Below are 24,429 nucleotides of genomic sequence, written 5' to 3' on the forward strand. Positions count from 1 at the left end.
GTTTCTTTTTATGGATTTTTGATTGATGTTATGTCTCTATCCTTTAAAGTAAAAACTACCATAAACATTATAGAAGCTTAATTTCTTCATAAACAGGTAAACTTTCAAAATCCGCAGGGGAACAAGAAATGTTCCCACTGTATGGAAGTGATCCAAGAATATTAAATCTCAGTTAAGGTACTCATAAGGTTATAAAGGCTGAACGTTGGGTTATGGTTTCTAAAGATGTCAGTTATGTTATTTACGGGAAAGAGAAGTTGAACAATGTGGTCAAAAGTATGGAAAGTGTAAAAGAGTTAGAAATGTAGGGTTATGGTGTGAAGAGAAATGTACATGGAAGACTTATGTTCAGCAAATTAAAACAATATGCATGGTGAGCAGAAAAACATTCACTACTAGATATATAATATGTACATTATTATAGCTTATAAAGCAATTTTCTGATATCCGTGGAGGGATCTAAAGATCTGAGGAGCAAACAGCTTTTCAAATTAAACAAGAAGAGAGAACCCAATTATAAAAATATTTAAGAAAGTGATAAGAGTACAAAGGACTGAAATAAATTTATATTGTAGCTGGGTCCAGTCTCACGTTGCTGCCCTCGAAAGTTCGATAATTCCCACTTATATCCGTAAGTAACGTCTTGATTTAGTAACATTAAAAGTGTTTAGTAACATTACACATTAATGGTACATTAAACATAAATGTTACCAATAATTAAGTAGCATTAAAACATTACATAATTATCTGCTAACAGTAATACAGCAACGTAGCACTATTTCCAGGGCCCGGTTTTTCAAAAGTAATCCACTAGGATTTTGGATAACGGATTGGATCAAATCTTGAAAATGTGTTTTTCGAAAGAAAAAACGGATTACATAATCGGATTAGATCACGTAATCCAATCTTGGTTTTGATCCGGATCAAACCTTTAGTTTGGGTTTTTCAGAACTTTTTTGTAGGATTTGGATCACTTTGATCCAAAAAAATCTGGATTAAACTGATCCCATCAGAAGGGTGAATTCAGCATGGATTCAATGCCCAAAATGTAATGAAAACTTTAAAAATGTATCAAATAATACTATATTTGTATCATGCAGTATCTTACAAGATATCCTATTTATTCATAAGGTTTTAATATTTTATTTGTTCATCCATCAGGCTACAGTGTTTAGGTAGGCTTTAACGTATTCAGCCTTTCAGTAGAGGCCTACAGCAAAGTAGAAAGAGTTTGGCCACATAAAATAATCCTCCAAACAGTTGTCAAACTTGACCACAAACAATACATTTCATTCTGTCACTAATTGATATATGTATATTCATCACAATCGAAAATATTTTTGTTTTTAGAATATTTATTAGTGATGCATGCAATGATTACAGAATAACCCAAAAAATGCAAAGAATGGCAATCACTGATTTTTTATATCCAAAACAAATCCAAATCAGACATAGTGTCTAACTATTTCGTCCCTTGTTGCACGTCCTGTCGCTCGTTCTGGCACAATGCAGGAGGTTGGTTAGGGTCTCCAAGGGGCTCAGGTGCATCATTGTCAGCACAGAGAGGGACATTGCGCTTAGTAGCGATGTTGTGCAGGACAATACAGGCAAGGGTTATGTTGCATGATTTCTGTGGTGTCCGCTCTCAGAACTCCATTTAAACGCTCAATTGCTCAATTGTTTGTGTTGTAGGTCTCAGATGAGCGGACTTGCTATAAGAGGATAAGGTGGTTTTTTTCTTGTTTTTAGTTTTTTTTAAATGTGTCATCAATCAAGATTCTTATTTTGGTGACTAAGAGACACCTAGTGGTGAAAAGTACATGCTGTGTATTTAATTCCATTAATGCTATTTCTTCCTGTTGGACATGTTGGCAAGAAGGAATTCCATAAAAAACAAATCCAAAAGGACAGGATAATTTGAGTGAATACATTTTCCACGTTGACCAATCTCACGTGTAGGGCGAACGGGAGGGGACATGCTCGTTTCACTAAGTTTTGTCGTGGCCATGAGATATTACCCCTTGGGAATGTGATAATATGTTGTGAGCAAGAATAAGCAAGGTCAATGTGAGATCAGTCAAATGATTACAACATACTCAAACTTTAATTTACTATTCCAAAAAGAAAGAATTCGCTTACTTTCAGTTAATAACTGTTTAAAGGTATTGTCAGTATAAACACATAAAACTGGTTGTATGTTCAGTGAGACGCAAACGTCAAGTTCGGCAGTTGGGCGAGTCAAGCAACAGACGCAGACGTCACGCTCGGCAGACGCAGACGTCACGCTCGGAAGACGCAGACGTCACGTTGAGTGAGACGTGTGTGTGCTGGGTAGTTATTGTTTTGGACCGAAAGGGACGCCATAGCGATAGACCTACTTGCTGCGCGAATCGCGCGAATGAAGCCCTGGTTATGAGATGATGAGCCGGCTTCTGCTTCCGCGAATGACGCGAGTTGAAAAATCTCGTTCTCGCCCCGTACAGTGCAGTTAAGCTGGTATACATCCGCGTCCCAGCTGCCAACCCAACTTTGAGAATAGATTAACGGCGACATTTTTTTAAACGCGCGATAATAGTCTCTAACGCCGTTAACGGCCCACCACTAATATATATATACAAACACACATATACACACACACACACACACACACACACACACACACACACACACACACACACACACACACACACACACACACACACACACACACACACACACACACACACACACACACACACACACACACACACACACACACACACACACACACACACACACACACACACACACACACACACACACACACACACACACACACACACACACACACACACACACACACACACACACACACACACACACACACACACACACACACACACACACACACACACACACACACACACACACACACACACACACACACACACACACACACACACACACACACACACACACACACACACACACACACACACACACACACACACACACACACACACACACACACACACATATATACACACACACATATATACACACACACACACACACACACACATATATATGTGAAGAGCTCTTTTCCAAAACGCATTAAGTGCCAAATTTAAAAAAATTAGTTTGTCATGCCATTTTGCTGTGTACTAGACCTATTCACTGCTCCATCAATGTTTCATTCCAAATCGCTATATTTGCTTGTTTAAAATATACTGCAAGATGCAGTTTCTTTCCAAAACGCTATAAATCCCGAACCTGTTTTTAACCTATAAGTCCTCTCGACCAATCAGAATTCGCTCGTTAGCGGTATTTGTTTGTGTTATTTCTAAATTATTTGTTGTATGTGGTGGAAAATATTGAAACATGAAATTTAAAATATTCATTTAATTTTACTACTTAGTTTTTTACTATTTATTTTATTTGGCTGTTATTTATGTCATGCATTTGCATTTATTTGATTTATATTCATTCATAGAGTCCCTGATATGTTTCATGTTCTCTTGTTTGTTTGTTTTTAAAAAGAAATAAACCAAAAAAAATTGAAAGAAAAAGGATGGATTTGTAGCGTTTTAAAAAAAAATAAAATAAAATAAAAAGTTTGTACCTATTGCGGATCTTTAAGCAAAATGTAAAATAGCTGCTGAATGATTAACAATATTTTCATATATGAAGTATTAACACAATATTCATAAACATAGTCATTGTGAATACAAGTTATATTGTGACACCCCTAACATCAACAGTATTTGTAAGAGCACCAAAACAATTCCGAACGTCCCATGCACGTTTTCTGAACTTTAAATGGCTATCCTTTCTAGGTAGGATTCTCACTAGGGTTTGAGGCAGTCAGAGAAATCAATGACATCATAAGGCTGATCTGCTTTTTTACGCAGCGCAGGATTAGTGACGCTTTGGGTTCAACGCTGGTGGCTAACGTTACTGAAACAGCTCGGTTTATTTCATTGCACGTTAAAAGTCTAAAAGAATAAACATTATGATTACTATCGATCACAGCTAAACACACGTTCACGTTCATTACAGCTTAGGTGCGACGTGCGAGTATTACTGCAAGTCCTCCGCATGTTACAAATGATTCAAAGGAGACGTTCAAACAATTTCTGCTTTACTGACATCATTATGCACTCGAGATGTAACTGTTCGCATATTCGCCTCATGATTCGATTCATCTTTGATGCAAAATATTTAATTCACAGGAACAAGCAGGCATTTGAAGATTCAGAATGAGAAATCGCTCACGAAACGTGTATTGATTCAAAACCGACAGCTTGATTATTAAGCGCATGTATACCAGCAGCTTTCGCGAGCATTGCGTTAACTTCCCTGTGCAGTCTCCATAATGCACTCGCGGAGTTATGACAGCATCAACTGCGATGTTCGTAGAAATATTCCCCTATACTTCACAGCCGTAGTAGACTTGTACAGCATTTTTCAAGCAATGGCATATAAAGTAATAATCGCGTCGCTTTAAGAGATCATCGTCCTTTAGATTAAGCCGTAAAAACCCGTCATGTATTAAAACGAGCAGCATTAAACTGAGTATAACGTTTTTTGCGATCAGTGGAAGAAAATAATAATTAGGGAGGATAATGTTGTAATTCACGAACACCGTGAATAGAAATGAACACGCGTTAAATACACAGCCGACGGGTTTATTTTTACTGCAAAAAAAACGGCATTGACACTTTTGAGATGAGTAATCTTCACCGTTTTATACAGAAGATACTCGAAAAGCATTGCGGAGATCTGATGAGATAGGTTTCATGTGTAGATTTTGGGTGTGTTTTTCAGTTAATCTCAACGGTGGCTGGCCCGAGTATATAAAAAAAATATGAAAATAGATTTTATAATATATATTTAAACACACCCGAGTAACAGATGTGCCGATGTATTAACTTCTGACCTACCTCTGATAGATCTTAAGCAGTTCAGCCCGGACTTAGATGCAGATCCGCCGTGACTCCGGCTCAAACTGAATAAACTTTGCCCCCGCTTTCCCCTCGTCTTCGCTGGCTAACACACTCGCTAGCGTACGCCGAAATCTCTCCGCGAGCTCCTTCAATCTCCGAACCCCCGGTCCTTCCCGATAATCTCTCGGTGTGTAGATGTGAGTGCGTTACCGCTAAATGTAGGTGTTGATAACGACTGCTGCAGATTTCAGATAAAGTTTATATACATCTTCTCCCGTCCAGCGCCATCTTTCCCGCGGGGCACGCCGGGTAATCCTCAGGAATCCGGACGCGACGCGATTAATTCGTCACGCGTTTGGGAATGTTGGGATTATGCAGACATCAGTTGGGACGACGGCAGAAGCGTCGTGTATTTTCCTCCAGCAATACGTGCAGTTACACCTATGCAAAATGGTATCAGAGGGTACTGCCTGGGTACTTTGATTCATAACCCATGTTATTTACAGGGAACATAAAAAAATGTGTTATTAAACTCGTCTACAGTATGCAATAGTTTCTAAAATAGGAACTTTTAAGTTTTAAATTACATTTTGCAGTTAACCATGAAATGCAATTGGCCTACATACACTGTAAATCACAACAGCTTGTATTTACTAATCTATTAATTGTGATGTTTTAATACTGTTTCATTGGACAGGTGCATCTGCCCCGAAGTTTACTTCCGGTGAATGTGTTTTGTTATAATATAACAAATTCTATTATAATTAATTCACATTAATTTTCATATATATTAATATTTTATTGTATATTAATTTAATTTAATCAAAACTACCCAATTGATTGTTTGAAGAGGTATACCGGAAGTTAAGTTCTGCTCACACATTTATATATTTTTTTAGATGGCAGCATAGTCTTTTGAATGGTGACAATGGCTGACACATATTTATGTTGTTGACGTGAAAATCGTGTTTATTAACTCACAATTGTAAACTATAGGGTTGTTAAAGCAAATTTCACTGCCTGCAACCAAAAAACAATGTTAAAACACCTACTGTATCACATCCTCAAGTGTTTAAATAATGAGGAATAGAATTGTGTTTGAGATTAATTCCTGTAACATCAGTTGAAAAGACTGGTACATTTTTTTATTTAGCATCTTATTTTTGTGCAATTTATGTTGTCCGTCTTGAGGATAAACAGATACACACACATCGAAATTATTGCTAAAGTTCTGTTTCAACGACTAAACAAGTAGTGTTATAAGAAATATCTAGCTTTGACCTATGTCATTCATTTGTAACATTGAAACTCTACACAACATTTCCTGGAGAGAAAATTTGACACCAGATGGCAGTCAAGGGCGCTATTAGCCTCATTGCCAAGAGCATGTTTGTAAAGCTAATTACATCATCAATGGGAGTGTACTGAGATCTGGCCAAAAGTCATTGAAAAAAACTGACTCTTGGTTTTTTGTGCAAATTCTGATTGACTAAAAAATTAAATTTGATCTTATTTCTCCTATACTTCCCTTTCATGCCCCGTATCAGTAGCCAGACCAACAATCTCTTTACATCCCTTTAAGGTGAGGTAAACCGAAGATAAATAAAATAAATAAATCCCTTCTCCCACACTGTTTGAGTATAACACAGCATTTCAAGGAGAACTCTGTTCACTGACGTAAAGGGTCCCTTTGTGAGGTGAGGTGCTGTTGTTGTTTCAGGACGAGCGGCCTTTCATCTGACAGCCAGTGTCAGTATTAGGTTGAATACTAATGCTGAACCAGTCTGTTACAGAGGCAGACAGCTGACCTCAGAACAGCCGGCATATAGCATGTGCTTCTAAGGGGTCATGGTCTACCTGCTCCAGACCTCCTGCTCCCTTGTATCAGAGAGCTGTGAAGACATACATTTGCATTTCAAGCGCAGAGGAGAGACTTCAAATGACTCAAAGCATGATTCATTCTGAGTACACCTGTGGTCATGAAGCTGGAAGAGTGGTTACACACATTCAAGCATATCTCTTTTAATCCACACAAACACAGCTTTGTGATATTATTTTATTTATTTCTCGTTTGAAAAAAGGACAAATGCAAAAATGAAAATAAGTATGATTGCATGGTGAACCATCAGGTGCCAAGTGAACCAGAAGACTCTTGATGAAATATCGCAGGTGTAATTCAATGAAACGCATACTTGATCAATTAACCTGAAATTTCTACATGGAGATTAATGAAAGTGTTAGAAAATGCTTTTGAGGAAATGATTGCAATTGAGGAAAAGAAAGCAGCCAAAGTTCCCAGACCTGACTACTAATGAAATGTTAAAGCAAATCAATAAGATGCTATCATACTGTGGAAGTCTAAATCTCACTAAACCTCATATATTCACATTTTTGTGACACACACACATATATACAGTATATACATTGTATATATATTATCTTATTTTTTTAATTGTGACATTATGAAGAATATTCAAAATGTTTGCCTACTATCAATATTTTTTGTGACGTAAACCTAGAATCTCACTTCTAACATGTTTTAACTATTATCACACAAAATGTAAAAAATTCTGCACTTTTAAATTGAATTGAATTACAATTCAAGTCATTTTTCATTACTATAAAATATATACAGTATACATATGTTTGACTTTTAATTGTGAAGTACATCATGACAGTAGCTGATTTACTTCTTATGACCTGACCTGACTTGATCTGATACAGATTTTACTTATCCATTGAATTACAATGATTATTATTACTGTAACATATTACAGCAAATGTATGCATTCATTTTTAATGTAGGTATGGATTATTTAAATAGTAAAAAATCTAGGCACGTTATGAAAATTGATGGACCACAGGGCTGGGATGTTTTTTTGTGGTCAGAAAAATATAGGTTTAGCAAAAAGCCTGTTACTTTTGGTCTGTAATGTGACCGCGACATGTTTTATTCAGATGATAATCAAATGATAAATGCAAAGCATCATTTACTGTCAGTAAAAACAAATATGTTAGTCATCTGGTGGTAGCAGTCAAAGGATACATTTGTTTCAAGGAGTCTGGTTTTGTTTGGAGAGAAAGTGCATACTCATGGAAATAAGGGGTGATGTAACTATATGTGTTTAAGGTAAACATCATGCTGAAAGATTAAACCATAGCGGTAACCAAACTGTGTTAAACTAACTATGAAGCACACTGAATGTTAAAATGATGTATCCAGAACTTCAAACATACAGTAAAGCCCCCTCCTGTCCTCTTTTAGTTTGGAAGTCTGTTTTCCACAGTTGGAGTTCAGTTCTGGGCTGAAAACCCCATTCATGGCACAGCAGGAAAACTGCCATTCATTTACTAATGAATGTACAGTAGAAGTAGACTCAAGTTTACAAAAACTCAAAATAATGAACCAGACACTTACACAGACACTGTTCACCTAGACCTGTAGGCTACTGTACTGCATGTGATTTAAGGACAAGAGCCTTCAAAAAGCAAAAAATCATTCAACACTATAGATCTAGGATTTTATAGTTTAAGTTGTTATTTTACGTGTCTATTTTCAAATACAGAGACCTGTATAAGAAGAGTCCATATAGATGTACTTTATACAGGTTTTTGGCGTTGGTACAATACGTGACAGCACCAAGAGAAGCCACAAGGGGAGGATATGCGCTAGTGATTTAGAGCCAAACCACATTGATCAACTCAAGTAATTTATGGTTCTCAGAAATCCAGAATATAATTTTTTCTAATAATAAACTGATAGGGGAAACAGTGCTTGTAAGAAATATTGTACACTAAGGGGTTTTCAAATAATGAAAATATTGAATGAATTGGCAACATTCCATCTGCTTTAACGTTTTATAATATGATTTTTTTTCATTTCAAAATTGCTTTACTGTATGCAAACATGTAGTCTAATGTCACTGTAAAACCCCTCATAATCTCAATATACTGTATTTTTACAGTATGCATCGACATTTAAATATCATTAGCTACATAGCATTTTTGTTTACTCTCATGGCCGTTTTAAAGATATCATAAGGAAATAGCACAGAGCAATTTGAACCAGCAGGTTTACCCAAAATTGTGTCATAATAATGTCAAGCGGTCTGTTACAGGTAGCTACTGTGGGCTGAAAATACAGGTGTAAACTCTGTTTATATTCAGCCATATAGGGGCGGTTTCCCGGACAGGGATTAGGTTAAACCAGGACTAGGCCTAGTTAAACTAGCACATTTAAGCCTTACAAAAATGGTCATGGAGGTCATTTTGAGACAAAACAAGAGCACTGGTTTATTTTAATATGCAGGCTCTGCAAGCTGTTTTCAGTTTAGAAAGCTCCAACATTTATTTAAGTCTAGGACTAGCTTAAACCCTGTACGGGAAACCACCCCGTAGTGTTTTATCCTCAACACGTACTTTCCAAACGGCAGTATTGTCATCAATTCTAGCCAAACAACTGTTCTGTTGAAATAGGGCAAATGAAGGCTATGATGCGGTTCAGGGAGCATTAACTAGCAATCGCTTCTCTCGAGGCAGTTTTTATATTCTTTTCTAATTTAATATTTATTTTTAGGAGACAAATTATACTATCCTTATATAAGAAATTTAAATGAAAAGTTACTTACTTTTTGTCCTTCTTTTGCATTAAGAGAGTACCGCATTCAAGCTGGCATGAACTTCACAAGTTTGCTGGAAAATCCATATTAGTCAAGAATGATTTGATAATGTTCCAGTGGATCCTGTGTGCTTCAATAGAAGAAAATCCAACCTTTTGTACAATGCCATCACACGTCAGCTTACATTTGGTTGCTTCCTAGTAATAGTTAAGAATCTACTGCACACCAGGATACAAAATGCTCTTAAAGCTCACTGTAACCATTAGACCAGGGTATTAACAACGTCCTTTAAGGTACAGACTTCAAATGATGTCATGGTAGGGACGGAGGAAATACTAAAGACACATCTTTCAAAAAAAATTATATAAAGACTTAAAACCCATCTCTTCTGTCATTGCTTGACAGACAAATGAAAAAAAAACACTCTCTCTTTCTCTCAACAGGTAGTGGTCTAGCTTTTGTTGAAACCAGTAACTTTGAATTGCCACCTATTGTATTATTGCTCCAGTATGACATATTGCTTATTGCTCCCTAAACTCTTTGTAAGTCGCTTTGGATAAAAGCATCTGCTAAATGATTAAATGTGATGTAAATGTTTTGGCCTTTTCTCATTTATTCAAAAATTTGAATCATAGTAAAGAAAAAGCTGGTTTGCACTTTATTTTACAGTTCGTGTACCTATAGTGTTACAGTGTACTTCCCTAAGAAAGTACTGGGTAGTATAAGGTAATACATGGTATAAGTTTAGGCTCAGGGTTAGTACTTAGTTATTACCCAGTTGTTATATTTACTTTAATAAGTATACAGAATGTACAGGGGAAACAGGACTGTAAAATAAAATGCTACCAAAAGCTGTATAAGTAAAAAATAATACATTCTAGATGTCCCTGGTCTCAAAGGATTTCATAACTTGTGAAGTGGTTGTGATGAGGATGAATAAATTCAATGAATTTTCAATTGGGAAAACTATCTCTGTAAAATATTTTTTTTGGTGAAATAACTACCAAACTGGTCCCAAACAACACAAAAACATATTTGCCTTTAAAATAAAAAAACAGTTTTAAATGAATTATTGTAGATTAAATAATGACCCTAATAAAACAGGTTGGTTAAACTGAATCTGTTATTGGAAGATCAAAGAGCTGTGTACAGTATGTTGAGTTTATGTTTCATATTCCGTTTATAAGAACTCTTTAAGACTTAAGAAGTCGAATGTTTTCTCTTCCTCATTAGTCGCTTGTTATCTCTGTCTCCTCTCTTTTTGTCATATTATAATCAGTTGAATGGCTTTTTGTAGGAGCTATAGATCAGACAGATGCTCATTAACTCTCATTAAGGCAACACTCTGCGTATTATCATCAGCCATCAGTAATCAGTGAACTGCTAAATTTTTGTTCCTCTTCTTTGTCGCGGTTGATTGCTGCCCTGCAGCCGTGAAGGCAGCTGCTTTCTGAAGAATGATGAGGTTATTTTTACAAGCAACAATGACAGACAGCTCGAACTCGACGGGGCCCTCAGAGATGGCCCCTCAGTCTCAGCGTTCTTGCATTCCGACGCGTTGTAGCACAAGTGCGAATAAGCCAGTCATCGGGAAAGACAATACCCACATGAAGCAATTTTCCTGAGGACAATGCAGCGAAGAACGTCATGTCCATCACTTTTGGCGTACTCCAGACCTCTGCAGCTGCCGTCGTTTGACCCCGCTCCCTCCATTACGACCGTTGCTGTTATTTTAGAAGGTCTGTGATATTAGTCTGTCCAAAGGTCCCATCTTTAATGGAAAACTACATTAGACTACCCAGGTCAGCAGGACTGTGATATAAACTGCTCATCTTTCAATATAGGTGTTGACAGATGACAGCGTCGGTATAAAAGTCATCTTCTTGTACTTCTGACTTCAAAGGCGCAGAGCCCTATGTCACACTTGAAATAGCATCTCATTTCACCACCCTCACTGCAAGGACTCCGGTCAGCGCACAAACACCAAATAGATTATGGGAACTCCTTGTGGAAAAAAGCAACTTGCTGTGGCTGGACATTATTGTGAAATTGAATATTCTCTTTTACCTTCAAGATTAGAAACATTTTTATTAGGTTGTTAAAATTGCATTTTTAATGAAAATTGCACCACTTGCTGAAGATTTTGTATCTTGAAATGATGCTTACAAAACCAGACTGAGACTAATTTTCATGTCGAGACCAAATGTATAAAACATTTATATTGTGACATTATTTAATGACACTTATTTAATGACCCTATTCTCATTAGTGTATTATTAAATATTTTTTGTAATCTAAAATAATGTGGAGTATTTGAACATCATGGTAGTATTTATAATACTTAGAACTATAAAGATACTGCACTATTTATTTAATGCAAAACACACAAAAAAATGTGTAACGTAGTAATATAGTGAAACTGACTATTGCAGTATTGAGAAAATCTTCCTTCTTTTTGATCTGACATTGGTTGTCACCTATTCTGTCTTTATGATTTATGTCTTGCAATGTCTTACGATGCATCTTCAGCCCCACATCAGCAGTCAGGGATCAGGTGTCCGGTTATTATAAGCACTTAACAGTGACTCAGTCTGCTTTGGTATCATGAAAGGAACCTTTTCTTCTCTTCTGTTCTTTAAGTCCAAATCTGGACTTTTCCTAAATAGATTGAGGATGTGTTTATATACTGGTCATGTGATCTGATCTGATCTGATCTACTACACTTCAGTGAACTTTGCTTTGAAGACTGACCCATTAGGTAATAGTCAGGGCTTGAATTGATAGGTTTAGGGGTGTCAAAAATACAGCATTTTGGCTCCAGTAATTGAATATTTTGCTGTCATCGAAGAAATCTGTTATTTCTCAGTTTGAATATGTTCCTTTACCATTAAAGGGATAGTTCCCCCCCAAAAAAACGTTTTTTCTCACCTTTGAGTTATTCTAAATCTGTATAAGTTTCTTTGTTTGGCTTGATGAACACAGAGAAATATCTTTGGAACAATGCTTATAACCAAAAAGCTTTTGGACCGCATTGATTACCATTGTGGGAAAAATGACTTTATATATTTTTTTGTTCTGTTGATCACAAAATAATATATTTTGAAGAATGTAGGACAGCAAACCATTCTGGGTCACTTTTGACTACCATTTTCATTTTTTCTCTTTATGGTAGTCAATGGGGCCCAAGAACTGTTTGGCTACAAGTATTCATCCAAATATCTTTCTCTGTGTTCAACAGAACAAAGACATTTATACAGATTTGGAACAACTAGAGTTTGAGTAATTCATGACCGAATTTTCATTTTTGGATGAAGTATCCATTAAACTGTCTTAACAGGTTTCAAAATTTAAACTTTACAAGGCTTTGAACTCTGTAGTATGTATTTATACAAAATGGTTTTATTTATCCACAAATTCATTTTCTGGTGCTTAAGGTCTGGTTTTACCCGTCACTCCCTGATTTCCTTCACAGACGTATCTCTGATGACTCCCCCCAACATTAGTTTACAGTGGCTGTCACTCACTGCTGTGTGAAATCAGAGATCTGATATATCTCTCCTCTAACTTTTCCTCATATGATGATGAACTGTCTAAATAATGACTGTGTTCCACTCATGGCTGTGTTAGTGACTACCTTCGAAGCTCTGAAAACTTGATCTAATTTTTTTCATACATACAGAGTTCTAGTTGGCTTGTTTATATCCCACACATAGGCACGGTCACATCTGCATTATCATTTAATATCAGCGTGACGTTTGGAAGCGGATCGCTCAACAGACAGGTGGCTGTGAGCATAATGTTGCACTCCAGGGTCGAGTGAATAAGCTGATTTATTGCGGCGAGCAATAAACAGCTTCGGGGACTTTGTGTTACTGTCATTGAGGACTGGGATGGTGATCTGGAGAAAGACGGAAAAAAGGAATTATTTGGGACAGTTGTCTTCCCTCATTTTACACAGAACAGGTAAATATTTTCTGCTTCATAAGCTTGTGGCATTTAAGCACAATGAAGCACTTCACAGCAAGTGTAGACACGTGTGCAGGAGGGAATGAGACACTGTTTGATATATGAAGACGGCAGTAGAGGTTCTCTGTAAAATATCAAATAAAATGTGCGTTTGAACGGTTCACAAAATCTTGGTCATGTCTGTCAGACTGTCAGCTTAATTCAAACCCATATACTCTCACTGGAGCGTAACTCGCTCTATGACTAATGTCTCTCTCTAAGTTTTATTGTCAAAATGTTTGTTGGTATCTGATGATGTACTTGTTGTCAGAAAGTCAAAATGTCTTTGGGATCAAGATTCGTGTGGATGGATAGTTGAATGTTTTGACATGAGATATAAGAAAATTTCTGTGAGAAAAGACTATTCGATGAATACAGTTTTCCATACTGCATGTCTCTGCTGTTGTGAGTTGTAAGAATGAATAATGAAGCTCAAGTCCTCTGCTCCGCTGTGCTAAATATCAGATGTCACATACGCCATACACATTCGCCATCTTTCTGTACACTTGCTACTCCTTCAACACGCTATTTAGTTGACGGCCATATTAATTCATATTTTACGGAGACTAAAGACAAGCTTGACAGCCTCTCTTAGTCACTTTTCAGTATCATTTAGCTTAAGAAGGAAGTAGAACAGTATTCTATAAGATGATTAGATGATAGATTCAACTTTATTGTCATTACACATATACAAGTACAGTGTAACGAAATGTAGTTTAGGTCTAACCAGAAGTGCAATTAGCAAGTGCAGGATATACAGTGTGAATAAATACAGAATACAATATTAGGAAAATACTATACAATGGCCATGTACTATGAAAATATGACAGTCGGTATGTACTATGAACAATATAAACAGAAGGCTATATACTGTGAACATTAATGTACAGGTGGTTATGAACAGATAACAATATAGACTATACAATAGTGCAAGTGATTTGAGTGTGCATTAGTTACAGACATTAGCTATTAAAGTTACAGTGCAGTAGATGAGTTGATGCGGTTATTAAAGGTACAGTGCAGTACATGAGTTATTGAAGTTATAGTGCAATACATGAGTAGATGCAGTTATACATTTACAGTGCAGTAGATGAGTTAGTGCAGTTATTGAGGTTACAGTGCAGTAGATGAGTTAATGCAGTTATTGAAGTTACAGTGCAGTAGATGCGTTAATGCGGTTATTAAGGTCACAGTGCAGTAGATGAGTTAATGCAGTTATTGAAGTTATAGTGCAATAGATGAGTAGATGCAGTTAGTTATGCAATAGATGCAGTAATGCAATAGATGAGTTACAGTGCAGTAGAGAAGTTGGTGCAGTCATTGAAGTTACAATGCAGTAGATGAGGTAATGCAGTTATGAAAGTTACAGTGCAGTAGATGAGGTAATGCAGTTATGAAAGTTACAGTGCACTAGATGAGGTAATCTAGTTATGAGAGTAGTCCATTAGTGCAAATGAGCATTCAGTGTAATATTCCTGGTGTGCAAGTGAGCAGTATAGAGTGCAAATGATGCTGTGTGTGTAAACAGTCCGATAGAGCAGATACATGAAGTACTGGTGTGTACAGTTCAATCATGCATGGCAGCCCTGTAGTGCAATGTAAACAATGTAATAGCAGCATTAAAGTTAAAGTTTTGAGGGGTAGTGGAATCAGTGGGGAGCATAGTTCAATAATGAAACAGCTCTGGGAAAAAAGCTGTTTCCTAGTCTGCTGGTTCTTGTCCGGAGGCACCTGAAGCGTCTGCCGGAAGGCAGGAGAGTAAACAGTCTATGAGCGGGGTGAGAGAATGCATCGAGCTCTACGCAGACAGCGTTTCTTTTGGATGTCCTCAATGGAAGAGAGTGTAGTCCCTGTGATGCGCTGGGCTGTTTTCACCACCCGCTGCAGTGCCTGGCGCTCAGCAACAGAACAGTTCCCGTACCAGACTGTGACACAGTTGGTCAGGATGCTCTCTATCGTGCAGCGATAGAAGTTCACCAGGATAGTTGAAGACAGTTGGTTTTTCTTCAGTGTCCTCAGAAAGAAGAGACGCTGGTGAGCCTTCTTGACCAGGCATGAGGTGTTGGTGGTCCAGGACAGGTCCTCCGAAATATGGGTCCCCAGGAACTTAAAACTGGAAACACGTTCAACAGCCATCCCGTTAATGTGGATGGGGGTGGATGGGGTCGTGTGTGCCTCCTTTCGCCTTCCTGAAGTCCACTATGATCTCCTTTGTCTTGGAGGTGTTAAGGAGCAGGTTGTTGTTTGAGCACCATGTGGCCAGGTGCCGTACTTCCTCCCTGTAAGCAGTCTCATCGTTGTTGCTGATGAGACCAATCAGTTGTATCGTCTGCGAACTTGATGAAGGAGTTAGGTCCATTCACAGGTCTGCAGTCGAGTGTGAAAAGGGAGTAGAGAAAGGGGCTCAGTACGCAGCCCTGTGGTACACCAGTGTTGAGGGTGATGGTGGTGGAGCAGATGTGGCCTAACCTAACAAGCTGAGGCCCGTTCGTCAGGAAGTCCATAATCCAGTTGCAGGTTGAATTGTTAATGCCTAGGTTTCCAAGTTTGATGATTAGCTTGGAAGGGATGACGGTATTGAATGCAGAGCTGAAGTCTACAAACAGCATGCGTGCATAAGTGTCCTTATTATCCAGATGTGTGAGCACGGAGTGCAGCGCCATGGACACCGCATCATCTGTGCTCCTGTTGCTACGGTATGCAAATTGGTATGGGTCCAGTGTGGATGGTAAAGAGTCTTTTAGTTGTGACAGGACCAGCCGCTCAAAGCACTTCATAACAATGGGTGTGAGTGCTACAGGGCGGTAGTCATTCAGGCATGTCGGGCTGGAATGTTTTGGAATGGGCACAATGGAGGTGGATTTGAAACATGCTGGAACAACTGCTTGGGCGAGGGACAGGTTGAAGATATCCGTGAAGATCCCAGCGTGCTGCTCCGCAAATGCCCTGAGTACGCGACCAGGGATGCCATCAGGACCAGCAGCCTTGTGTGCGTTTATCCGGCTTAGTGCAGTGTAAACATCTATGGAGTTTAGTGTGAAGATTGGGAGGTCAATAGAAGGTGTGAGCCTGGTGGCGGGTTCATTATTGTCTCTCTCAAAGCGTGCATAAAAGTCATTAAGTTCGTTCAGAAAGGCAGCATCTGTGGCTATGGGGATGGAGTGGTTGGGTTTGTAGTCACTAATGGCCTGGATGCCCTGCCACATGCGTTGAGGGTCAGAATTGGTAAAATGCTCCTCTAACTTCAACTTGTAGCAGTGCTTGGCCTTTTTGATGCCCCTCTTCAGATTTGCCCTGGAAGTACAATAGGCCTGTGCATCACCTGATCTGAAGGCGTTGTTGCGTGCTTTCAACAGGTGGCGCACTTCCTTGTTCATCCATGGCTTCTGATTCGGGTATATGGTGATCTGCTTTTGATCTGTGACACTATCATTTGGTATTGATGTAGTCCAATACAGAGGAGGTGTATGTGTCTATGTCCGTGTGAGAGCCACTGCTGGCCTGAGAAGCAAACATACTCCAGTCTGTGTGTAGAAACCTTTCCTGGAGTGTTAAGTCTGCCCCCGCAAGCCACACCTTGATGGTCTTCACTGATGGCTTCACACGATTAATGAGAGGTGAATACTTGGGGGTGAGGAACAAAGAAAGGTGATCAGATTGACCCAGGTGGGGGAGGGGGGTCGCGGTGTAAGCTTCAACCATGTTTGTATAGATAGTTTGTATAAAGTGGTCAGGAATGGATTAGTGAGCCATAGCACAGCACTGGATTGCTTCTGAAAGGATTTCCATTGATCTTTTAGAGAGCACATTTGATGATTATACTAAATTTGGTACACAGACTATGAGATTCAATTTCACTTAGAGAACATTTTTGAAATTGAAAACCTAAAAATCTATTAACTTTTTTTGCTTTACACATTGTTATGTAATGAATTTATAAATATTTCTCAATATTTCTTAAAATAATAAAAAAATTCTTTAATTTGACAGTTTTTGATCATCTTTCAAAATACATGAAAAATCTGAAAAAAGGAAAATTCTATAAAATTAGCTTTTTTACATCTATTTTTATTTACTATTATTTTCATAACCTTTATTGTGTTGATCATTACCGCATTACTTCATGTAAAAGTACAATGTAAAACATTTAGCATTTTTTTCCTCTGCATTTCAAAATTACAGGAAAATTGTAGTAGCATGACAAGAATTACCTGTATGCAAAATCTGTATAAATGGAATATAGTAAATACCATTTTTATAACATCACAAAGCATAAAGGTATATTTGTTAATGAAAAACGAGCATTTTTTAATGTACAAAATTAAACATTTTATGCCGCTATAAACAGGAAAGCATACACATGAAAACGGTAATATTCCAGCAACTGGGGTGCCAGAAAATTTCATTTTTGTAAGGTAAAATTACTATAACATAGTATTTCAATTACATGTAAAATGATTTATTTTCAGCCAAAGATGGGACCAAGATGGCGGCGCGTGAACATCGCGAGGCTCAGCGTCTCTCCAGTTTTAGCAATTATATAGTGTTTTTCTTGCTCATCTCGGGCCTGTTCGTTAAGAACAGTTGTGCATTCACAACGTACACCCGGCATGAGCTTTTGGATATCGGTTTGCGCATTCCCGGAAGTTATATCAGCAACATTCAACTCGTCCCTGAGATCGCTAAAACACCCGACGCTACTCACCCCACACGGCCGGGCGGAAGTGCTCGCCGGCGGCGTCGAGATCGTAAACAAAGGCGGGGAAAACGCGGAGGGCTAAGAGCTAAGCTACAGCTAACACCACACAGGCTCTCTTTACCCAGCATTGTCCTTGCTAATGTACGATCATTAGTGAACAAAATGGATGAGATTCGACTCCGCATCATCAACAACAAAAAACTTTTGAACTGCAATGTCATAATCTTCACGGAAACATGGCTACACAGCGGCATACCGGAGAACGCTATTGAGTTAGCGGGCTACAACACACACCGCGCGGATAGAACGGCAGAGGAATCCGGTAAGACAAGAGGAGGTGGACTGTGCATTTATGTCAATAAAGCTTGGTGCACGAACTCTGTTATTGTCGGGAGACACTGCTCGGCTAACCTTGAGTTTCTCATGGTTAAATGTAGACCGTTTTATCTGCCACGTGAATTCACTTCCACCATTATAACGGCAGCTTATATTCCACCGGATGCTGATGCCAAGCTTGCTATGAAAGAACTTCATGCAGCCATCAGTAAACAACAGACTGCTCACCCGGAGGCTGCATTTATTGTTGCGGGAGATTTTAATCACTCAAACTTAAAGACAGTGCTCCCTAAATTTCATCAGCATGTTTCCTGCCACACAAGAGGAAACAAAACTTTGGATCATGTCTATACAAACATGGCTGAAGCTTACGCCGCGACCCCCCTCCCCCACCTAGGTCAATCTGATCACCTTTCTTTGTTCCTCACCCCCAAGTATTCAGCTCTCATTAATCGTGTGAAGCCATCAGTGAAGACCATCAAGGTGTGGCCTGCGGGGGCAGACTTCACACTCCAGGAAAGGTTTCTACACACAGACTGGAGTATGTTTGCTTCTCATGCCACCAGTGGCTCTCACACGGATATAGACAGCTACACCTCCTCTGTATTGGACTACATCAATACCACTATTGATAGTGTCACAACTCAAAAGCAGATCACCATATACCCGAATCAGAAGCCATGGATGAACAAGGAAGTGCGCCTCCTGCTGAAAGCACGCAACACCGCCTTCAGATCAGGTGATGCGCAGGCCTATAGTACTTCCAGGGCAAATCTGAAGAGGGGCATCAAAAAGGCCAAGCACTGCTACAAGTTGAAGCTAGAGGAGCATTTTGCCAATTCTGACCCTCGACGCATGTGGCAGGGCATCCAGGCCATTAGTGACTATAAACCCAACCACTCCATCCCCATAACCACAGATGCTGCCTTTCTGAACGAGCTTAATGACTTTTATGCACGCTTTGAGAGAGACAACAAGGAACCCGCCACCAGGCTCACACCTTCCACCGACCACCCAATCATCACACTAAATTCCACAGATGTTTTCACTGCACTAAGCCGGATAAACGCGCGCAAGGCTGCCGGCCCTGATGGCATCCCTGGTCGCGTACTCCGGGCATGTGCGGAGCAGCTCGCTGAGGTCTTCACGGACATCTTCAACCTGTCCCTCGCCCAAGCAGTGGTTCCAGCATGTTTCAAATCCACCTCCATTGTGCCCATTCCAAAACATTCCATCCCGACATGCCTGAACGACTACCGCCCTGTAGCACTCACACCCATTGTTATGAAGTGCTTTGAGCGGCTGGTCCTGTCACACCTAAAAGACACTCTACCATCCACACTGGACCCATACCAATTTGCCTACCGTAGCAATAGGAGCACAGATGATGCAGTGTCCATGGCGCTGCACTCCGTGCTCACACATCTGGACAATAAGGACACTTATGCACGCATGCTGTTTGTAGACTTCAGCTCTGCATTCAATACCGTAATCCCTTCCAAGCTAATCATCAAACTTGGAAACCTAGGCATTAACAATTCAACCTGCAACTGGATTATGGATTTCCTGACGAACAGGCCTCAGCTTGTTGGGTTAGGCAACATCTGCTCCACCAAAACCACCCTCAACACTGGTGTACCACAGGGCTGCGTACTGAGCCCCTTTCTCTACTCCCTTTTCACACTCGACTGCAGGCCTGTGAATGGAACTAACTCCTTAATCAAGTTTGCAGACGATACAACAGTGATTGGTCTCATCAGCAACAACGATGAGACTGCTTACAGGGAGGAGGTACGGCACCTGGCCACATGGTGCTCAAACAACAACCTGCTCCTTAACACCTCCAAGACAAAGGAGATCATCGTGGACTTCAGGAAGGCGAAAGGAGGCACACACGACCCCATCCACATTAACGGGACGGCTGTTGAACGTGTTTCCAGTTTTAAGTTCCTGGGGACCCACATTTCGGAGGACCTGTCCTGGACCACCAACACCTCATGCCTGGTCAAGAAGGCTCACCAGCGTCTCTTCTTTCTGAGGACACTGAAGAAAAACCAACTGTCTTCAACTATCCTGGTGAACTTCTATCGCTGCACGATAGAGAGCATCCTGACCAACTGTGTCACAGTCTGGTACGGGAACTGTTCTGTTGCTGAGTGCAAGGCACTGCAGCGGGTGGTGAAAACAGCCCAGCGCATCACAGGGACTACACTCCCTTCCATTGAGGACATCCAGAAGAATCGCTGTCTGCGTCGAGCTCGCAGCATTCTCAAGGACTCCTCTCATCCCGCTCATAGACTGTTTACTCTCCTGCCTTCCGGTAGGCGCTTCAGGTGCCTCCAGGCAAGAACCAGCAGACTAGGAAAAAGCTTTTTTCCCAGAGCTGTTTCATTACTGAACACTGCTCCCCACTAATTTCACTACCTCTCATAACTTTAACTTAATGCTGCTATTACAATGTTTACATTGCACTATAGGGCTGCCATGCGTGACTGAACTGTACACACCAGTACTTCATGTATCTGCTCTACCGGACTGTTTACACACACTCAGCATCATTTGCACTCTATTCTGCTCACTTGCACACCAGGAATATTACACTGAATGCTCATTTGCACTAATGGACTACTCTTTCATAACTGCATTAACTCATCTACTTCACTGTAACCTTAAAAACTGCATTAACTCATCTACTGCACTGTAACTTCAATAACTGCACTAACTCACCTACTGCACTCTAACTCATCTATTGCATTGCATCTATCGCATAACTAACTGCATCTACTCATCTATTGCACTATAGCTTCAATATCTGCACTAACTCATCTACTGCACTGTAACTGTATATCTGCATCTACTCATGTATTGCACCGTACCTTTAATAACCACATTAACTCATCTACTGCACTGTAACTTTAATAGCTAATGTCTGTAACTAATGCACACTCAAGTCACTTGCACTATTGTATAGTCTATATTGTTATCTGTTCATAACCTCCTGTACATTAATGTTCACAGTATATAGCCTTCTGTATATATTGTTCATAGAACATACCGATTGTCATATTTTTATAGTACATGCCCATCGTAAATTATTTTCCTAATATCGTATTCTTTATTTATTCACACTGTATATCTGCACTTGCTAATTGCACTTCTGGTTAGACCTAAACTACATTTCGTTACACTGTACTTGTATATGTGTAATGACAATAAAGTTGAATCTAATCTAATCTAAAAAAGTAAAAAATTGACACAATGTCAAAATAATTAAATTTCTGAAAAAATTCTCTACAATAAAACAGTTAAATTCACTAAAAAACACTTAGCCAAATCTTATTCACCTGTGGAATTTACCCCATAACATTAAACAATTTAATAAAAGATAACAAAACTAAGCACAATTCTCTTGGACTAACAACAGGAATATTCACAAGTAAATAGAGTCAGCATTTTAATGTCCTGCAGGAATTACATTTTTAGCTTGCTAAATCCAAGTTGTGACTGCTTGAAAGTCCATCTGAAGACAGACCAAACTGTACACAAGGCCCAAACACAGGGTGTGTATATTCATGGACTTCAAGGTTTCAAATGCCCATTTGGCCTTTTGTATTCCTCTCTATCTTCAGCTGCTCTGGGGTCAAGGTTGCCTTCAATGTGACGTGTTTGATGTTCTCTGCAGCTCCAATCTCATCGCAGCATAAACAGAAGAGCATTTTGTGCCAGGTGGTTAGAGAAGCACCTCAGTAGCGCATATCTGCGAGTCATTCTATACAACAGCTATCAAGGCCTCCTGATGGTCAACCCATCAAGCATTGTGTTCAGATCACTAGCAGTTAGAGAAGAAGGCATCCCACAGCTGCATGGTACATCCAAATGTACCACCTCTCAACCGGCAGTAATTTCAATGTCACCACCCATCTGGTCAAAATTAGCCTTCTTCCAGACCACACAATCTCTTTTAGCCACACCGTCTGCATGTAACAATGAGATACAAGATTAGGTTACAACAATGGGGCCACATCCCTTGGGCCAGGAAGTCTAAGGACATTTACGCACTAGGTGCTCCAAACGCCATCCGGATATAAGTAAAGGGAGAAGAGCATCCCAACTATGGAATGTTAATTTCTACCGCAAGCTTGATGCACACTGGAAGAAGGGTGTTAATTTCCTGAACGGGATCTTCTTACAAAACACATATCTTTAAGGAGCAAGAAAAAAATGTCTCAAAATCAAGAAGCCAATATCCACAACACTTTCTTATTTCCAACGGAGTTCCTTTTTGGGGATGCCACGTTGGTACCTGGGTGTCGTAGGTCAACTGGGTGTGAGTTCAGCTGCTCTTTTTGTGTGTGTCAAGTTTCGACCAATGTAGTTTTAGTGCCTCCACCTATCAAAGAGAGCTTACAAAAGGATTGGTGTTCAGCGCACAGTCAGATGTTGAGCGGATTAAGAGGATTTCAAGACCTTGTGTCTTAATAATAAAAAGCGATACAGGATGTCAAGGCCAGAGGAGCAATTTACGTCTCACAAGAAGCTTCAGGGATCTAAATTTATTGCCACCGTCTAGCCGTTTCATAAATTGAGTCTTTGAATAATTTGCCTTGGAAACCTGGTGTGGAAAAAAATAGACAGAAAATTAAGTTGGAACTACACTTGAAATAAGACAATAGAAGCCTTTAGAAGAAAATCGATCAAAACTGACAACTTTGAGACTTGGAGACAACAAGGGATGTAGCCTCCAGGAATGAGGATCTTTCAAATACAGTCGAAACAATGCTATTGTCGGAGAGGAATATAGGCCTTTTATCAAGGGGGTGTTCATAAAGCACTACTATAATCTGTCAGTGACACAGGACAAGTGACTATGTTTAGGGTGTGAACAGACACCCCAAGTCAGAGAAGCGGGACGGTGCGAGAGGCTGTGAAGTGCACAGCCGTGTGCGCCACCTTGTCCTCCATCTGAGAGGAGGGTTTAGGGTGAAGGGAAGGTCAAGCAACCACTTCTTCATGCTGTCTGCAACTTAGACACATGCCAAAATAACTTCAAAGACGGATGCCCGGCATACACAAAATGAGAAGAGGGGGACCCGGCTCGCAGGCAGAAAACAACACCACGGTTGACAGTTGCGACCAACATCAAGAGTCCAGAAGATCCTGACTAACAGGATCCTGATTCTAACACAGAAGACAGCAGCAGACTGTATGAGGGTAGGTGATGAACATTTGTGTGAAAATGTTTTGTCTACATACAAATTTCTGAGGTAAAGATTGCTTAAAATGTAACTTTTTTTAACTTTACGATTGTTTTGAGTGTGTATCTGCAACATTGCGAGGGTCAGGATTTAATTCTTACATATTGATATAGCAACTGATTCATAGCCTTATATTTACTGATATACTCACTGCTTTGGTCTGCATTGCGTCGGTACATCAGTTAGTTGTAAATGGAGCTCATAAATACCGTCACTTCCTCATAAAACAGTGACTCTATAATCTACTCTCTACAGCTCTCGTCGAGCTACTGTAGGATTTCAGTAGTAAAAGATGAATAAGTGGGCCACTTCAGGGTTACGGGTGTGACACTTTGCGCTATGGTGTGACATAAACTCTCACAGAATGTATTATCAATATATTGAACCATCTGTTTACATCTTACTAAACTCTTGCTGATAAAGTCTATGTACAAGTCTTCTATTTTATGGATGTGACGCAAAATTTAACAGACAAAATACTTTGTAGGATTTCTGTGAAATAAATGCATAAATCAGAAGCAAAAACACCCAAACAAATAAAGAAGAAACTGCTATTCGTAGACCGTACAATAGTTATTATTAGAGCTGCA

The 24,429-nt window shown here is 39.4% G+C and overlaps 2 protein-coding genes across 6 annotated transcripts in view; one reads left to right on the top strand and one right to left on the bottom strand.

Annotated features, from left to right (window-relative positions):
- tjap1 (tight junction associated protein 1 (peripheral)) overlaps positions 1–5,297 on the bottom strand; it is a 136,246-nt gene extending 130,949 nt beyond the window's left edge. For all 4 annotated transcript variants that reach the window (XM_056760123.1, XM_056760122.1, XM_056760121.1 and 1 more), the window contains exon 1: positions 4,923–5,297. The gene's annotated coding sequence lies outside the window, so the exon portion shown is untranslated. The remainder of the gene's footprint in view (positions 1–4,922) is intronic.
- An 8,191-nt stretch (positions 5,298–13,488) lies between these two features.
- Positions 13,489–24,429, top strand: part of dlk2 (delta-like 2 homolog (Drosophila)) — a 42,259-nt gene continuing 31,318 nt past the window's right edge. Inside the window, exon 1 of one of the 2 annotated variants that reach the window (XM_056760488.1) lies at positions 13,489–13,507. The gene's annotated coding sequence lies outside the window, so the exon portion shown is untranslated. Of the gene's footprint in view, positions 13,508–22,824; positions 23,796–24,429 lie in introns of those variants that run through there. The other variant, XM_056760486.1, reaches the window with a different exon arrangement.

This window comes from Triplophysa dalaica, chromosome 11, assembly GCF_015846415.1.
Source record: "Triplophysa dalaica isolate WHDGS20190420 chromosome 11, ASM1584641v1, whole genome shotgun sequence".
Lineage (NCBI taxonomy): Eukaryota > Metazoa > Chordata > Actinopteri > Cypriniformes > Nemacheilidae > Triplophysa > Triplophysa dalaica.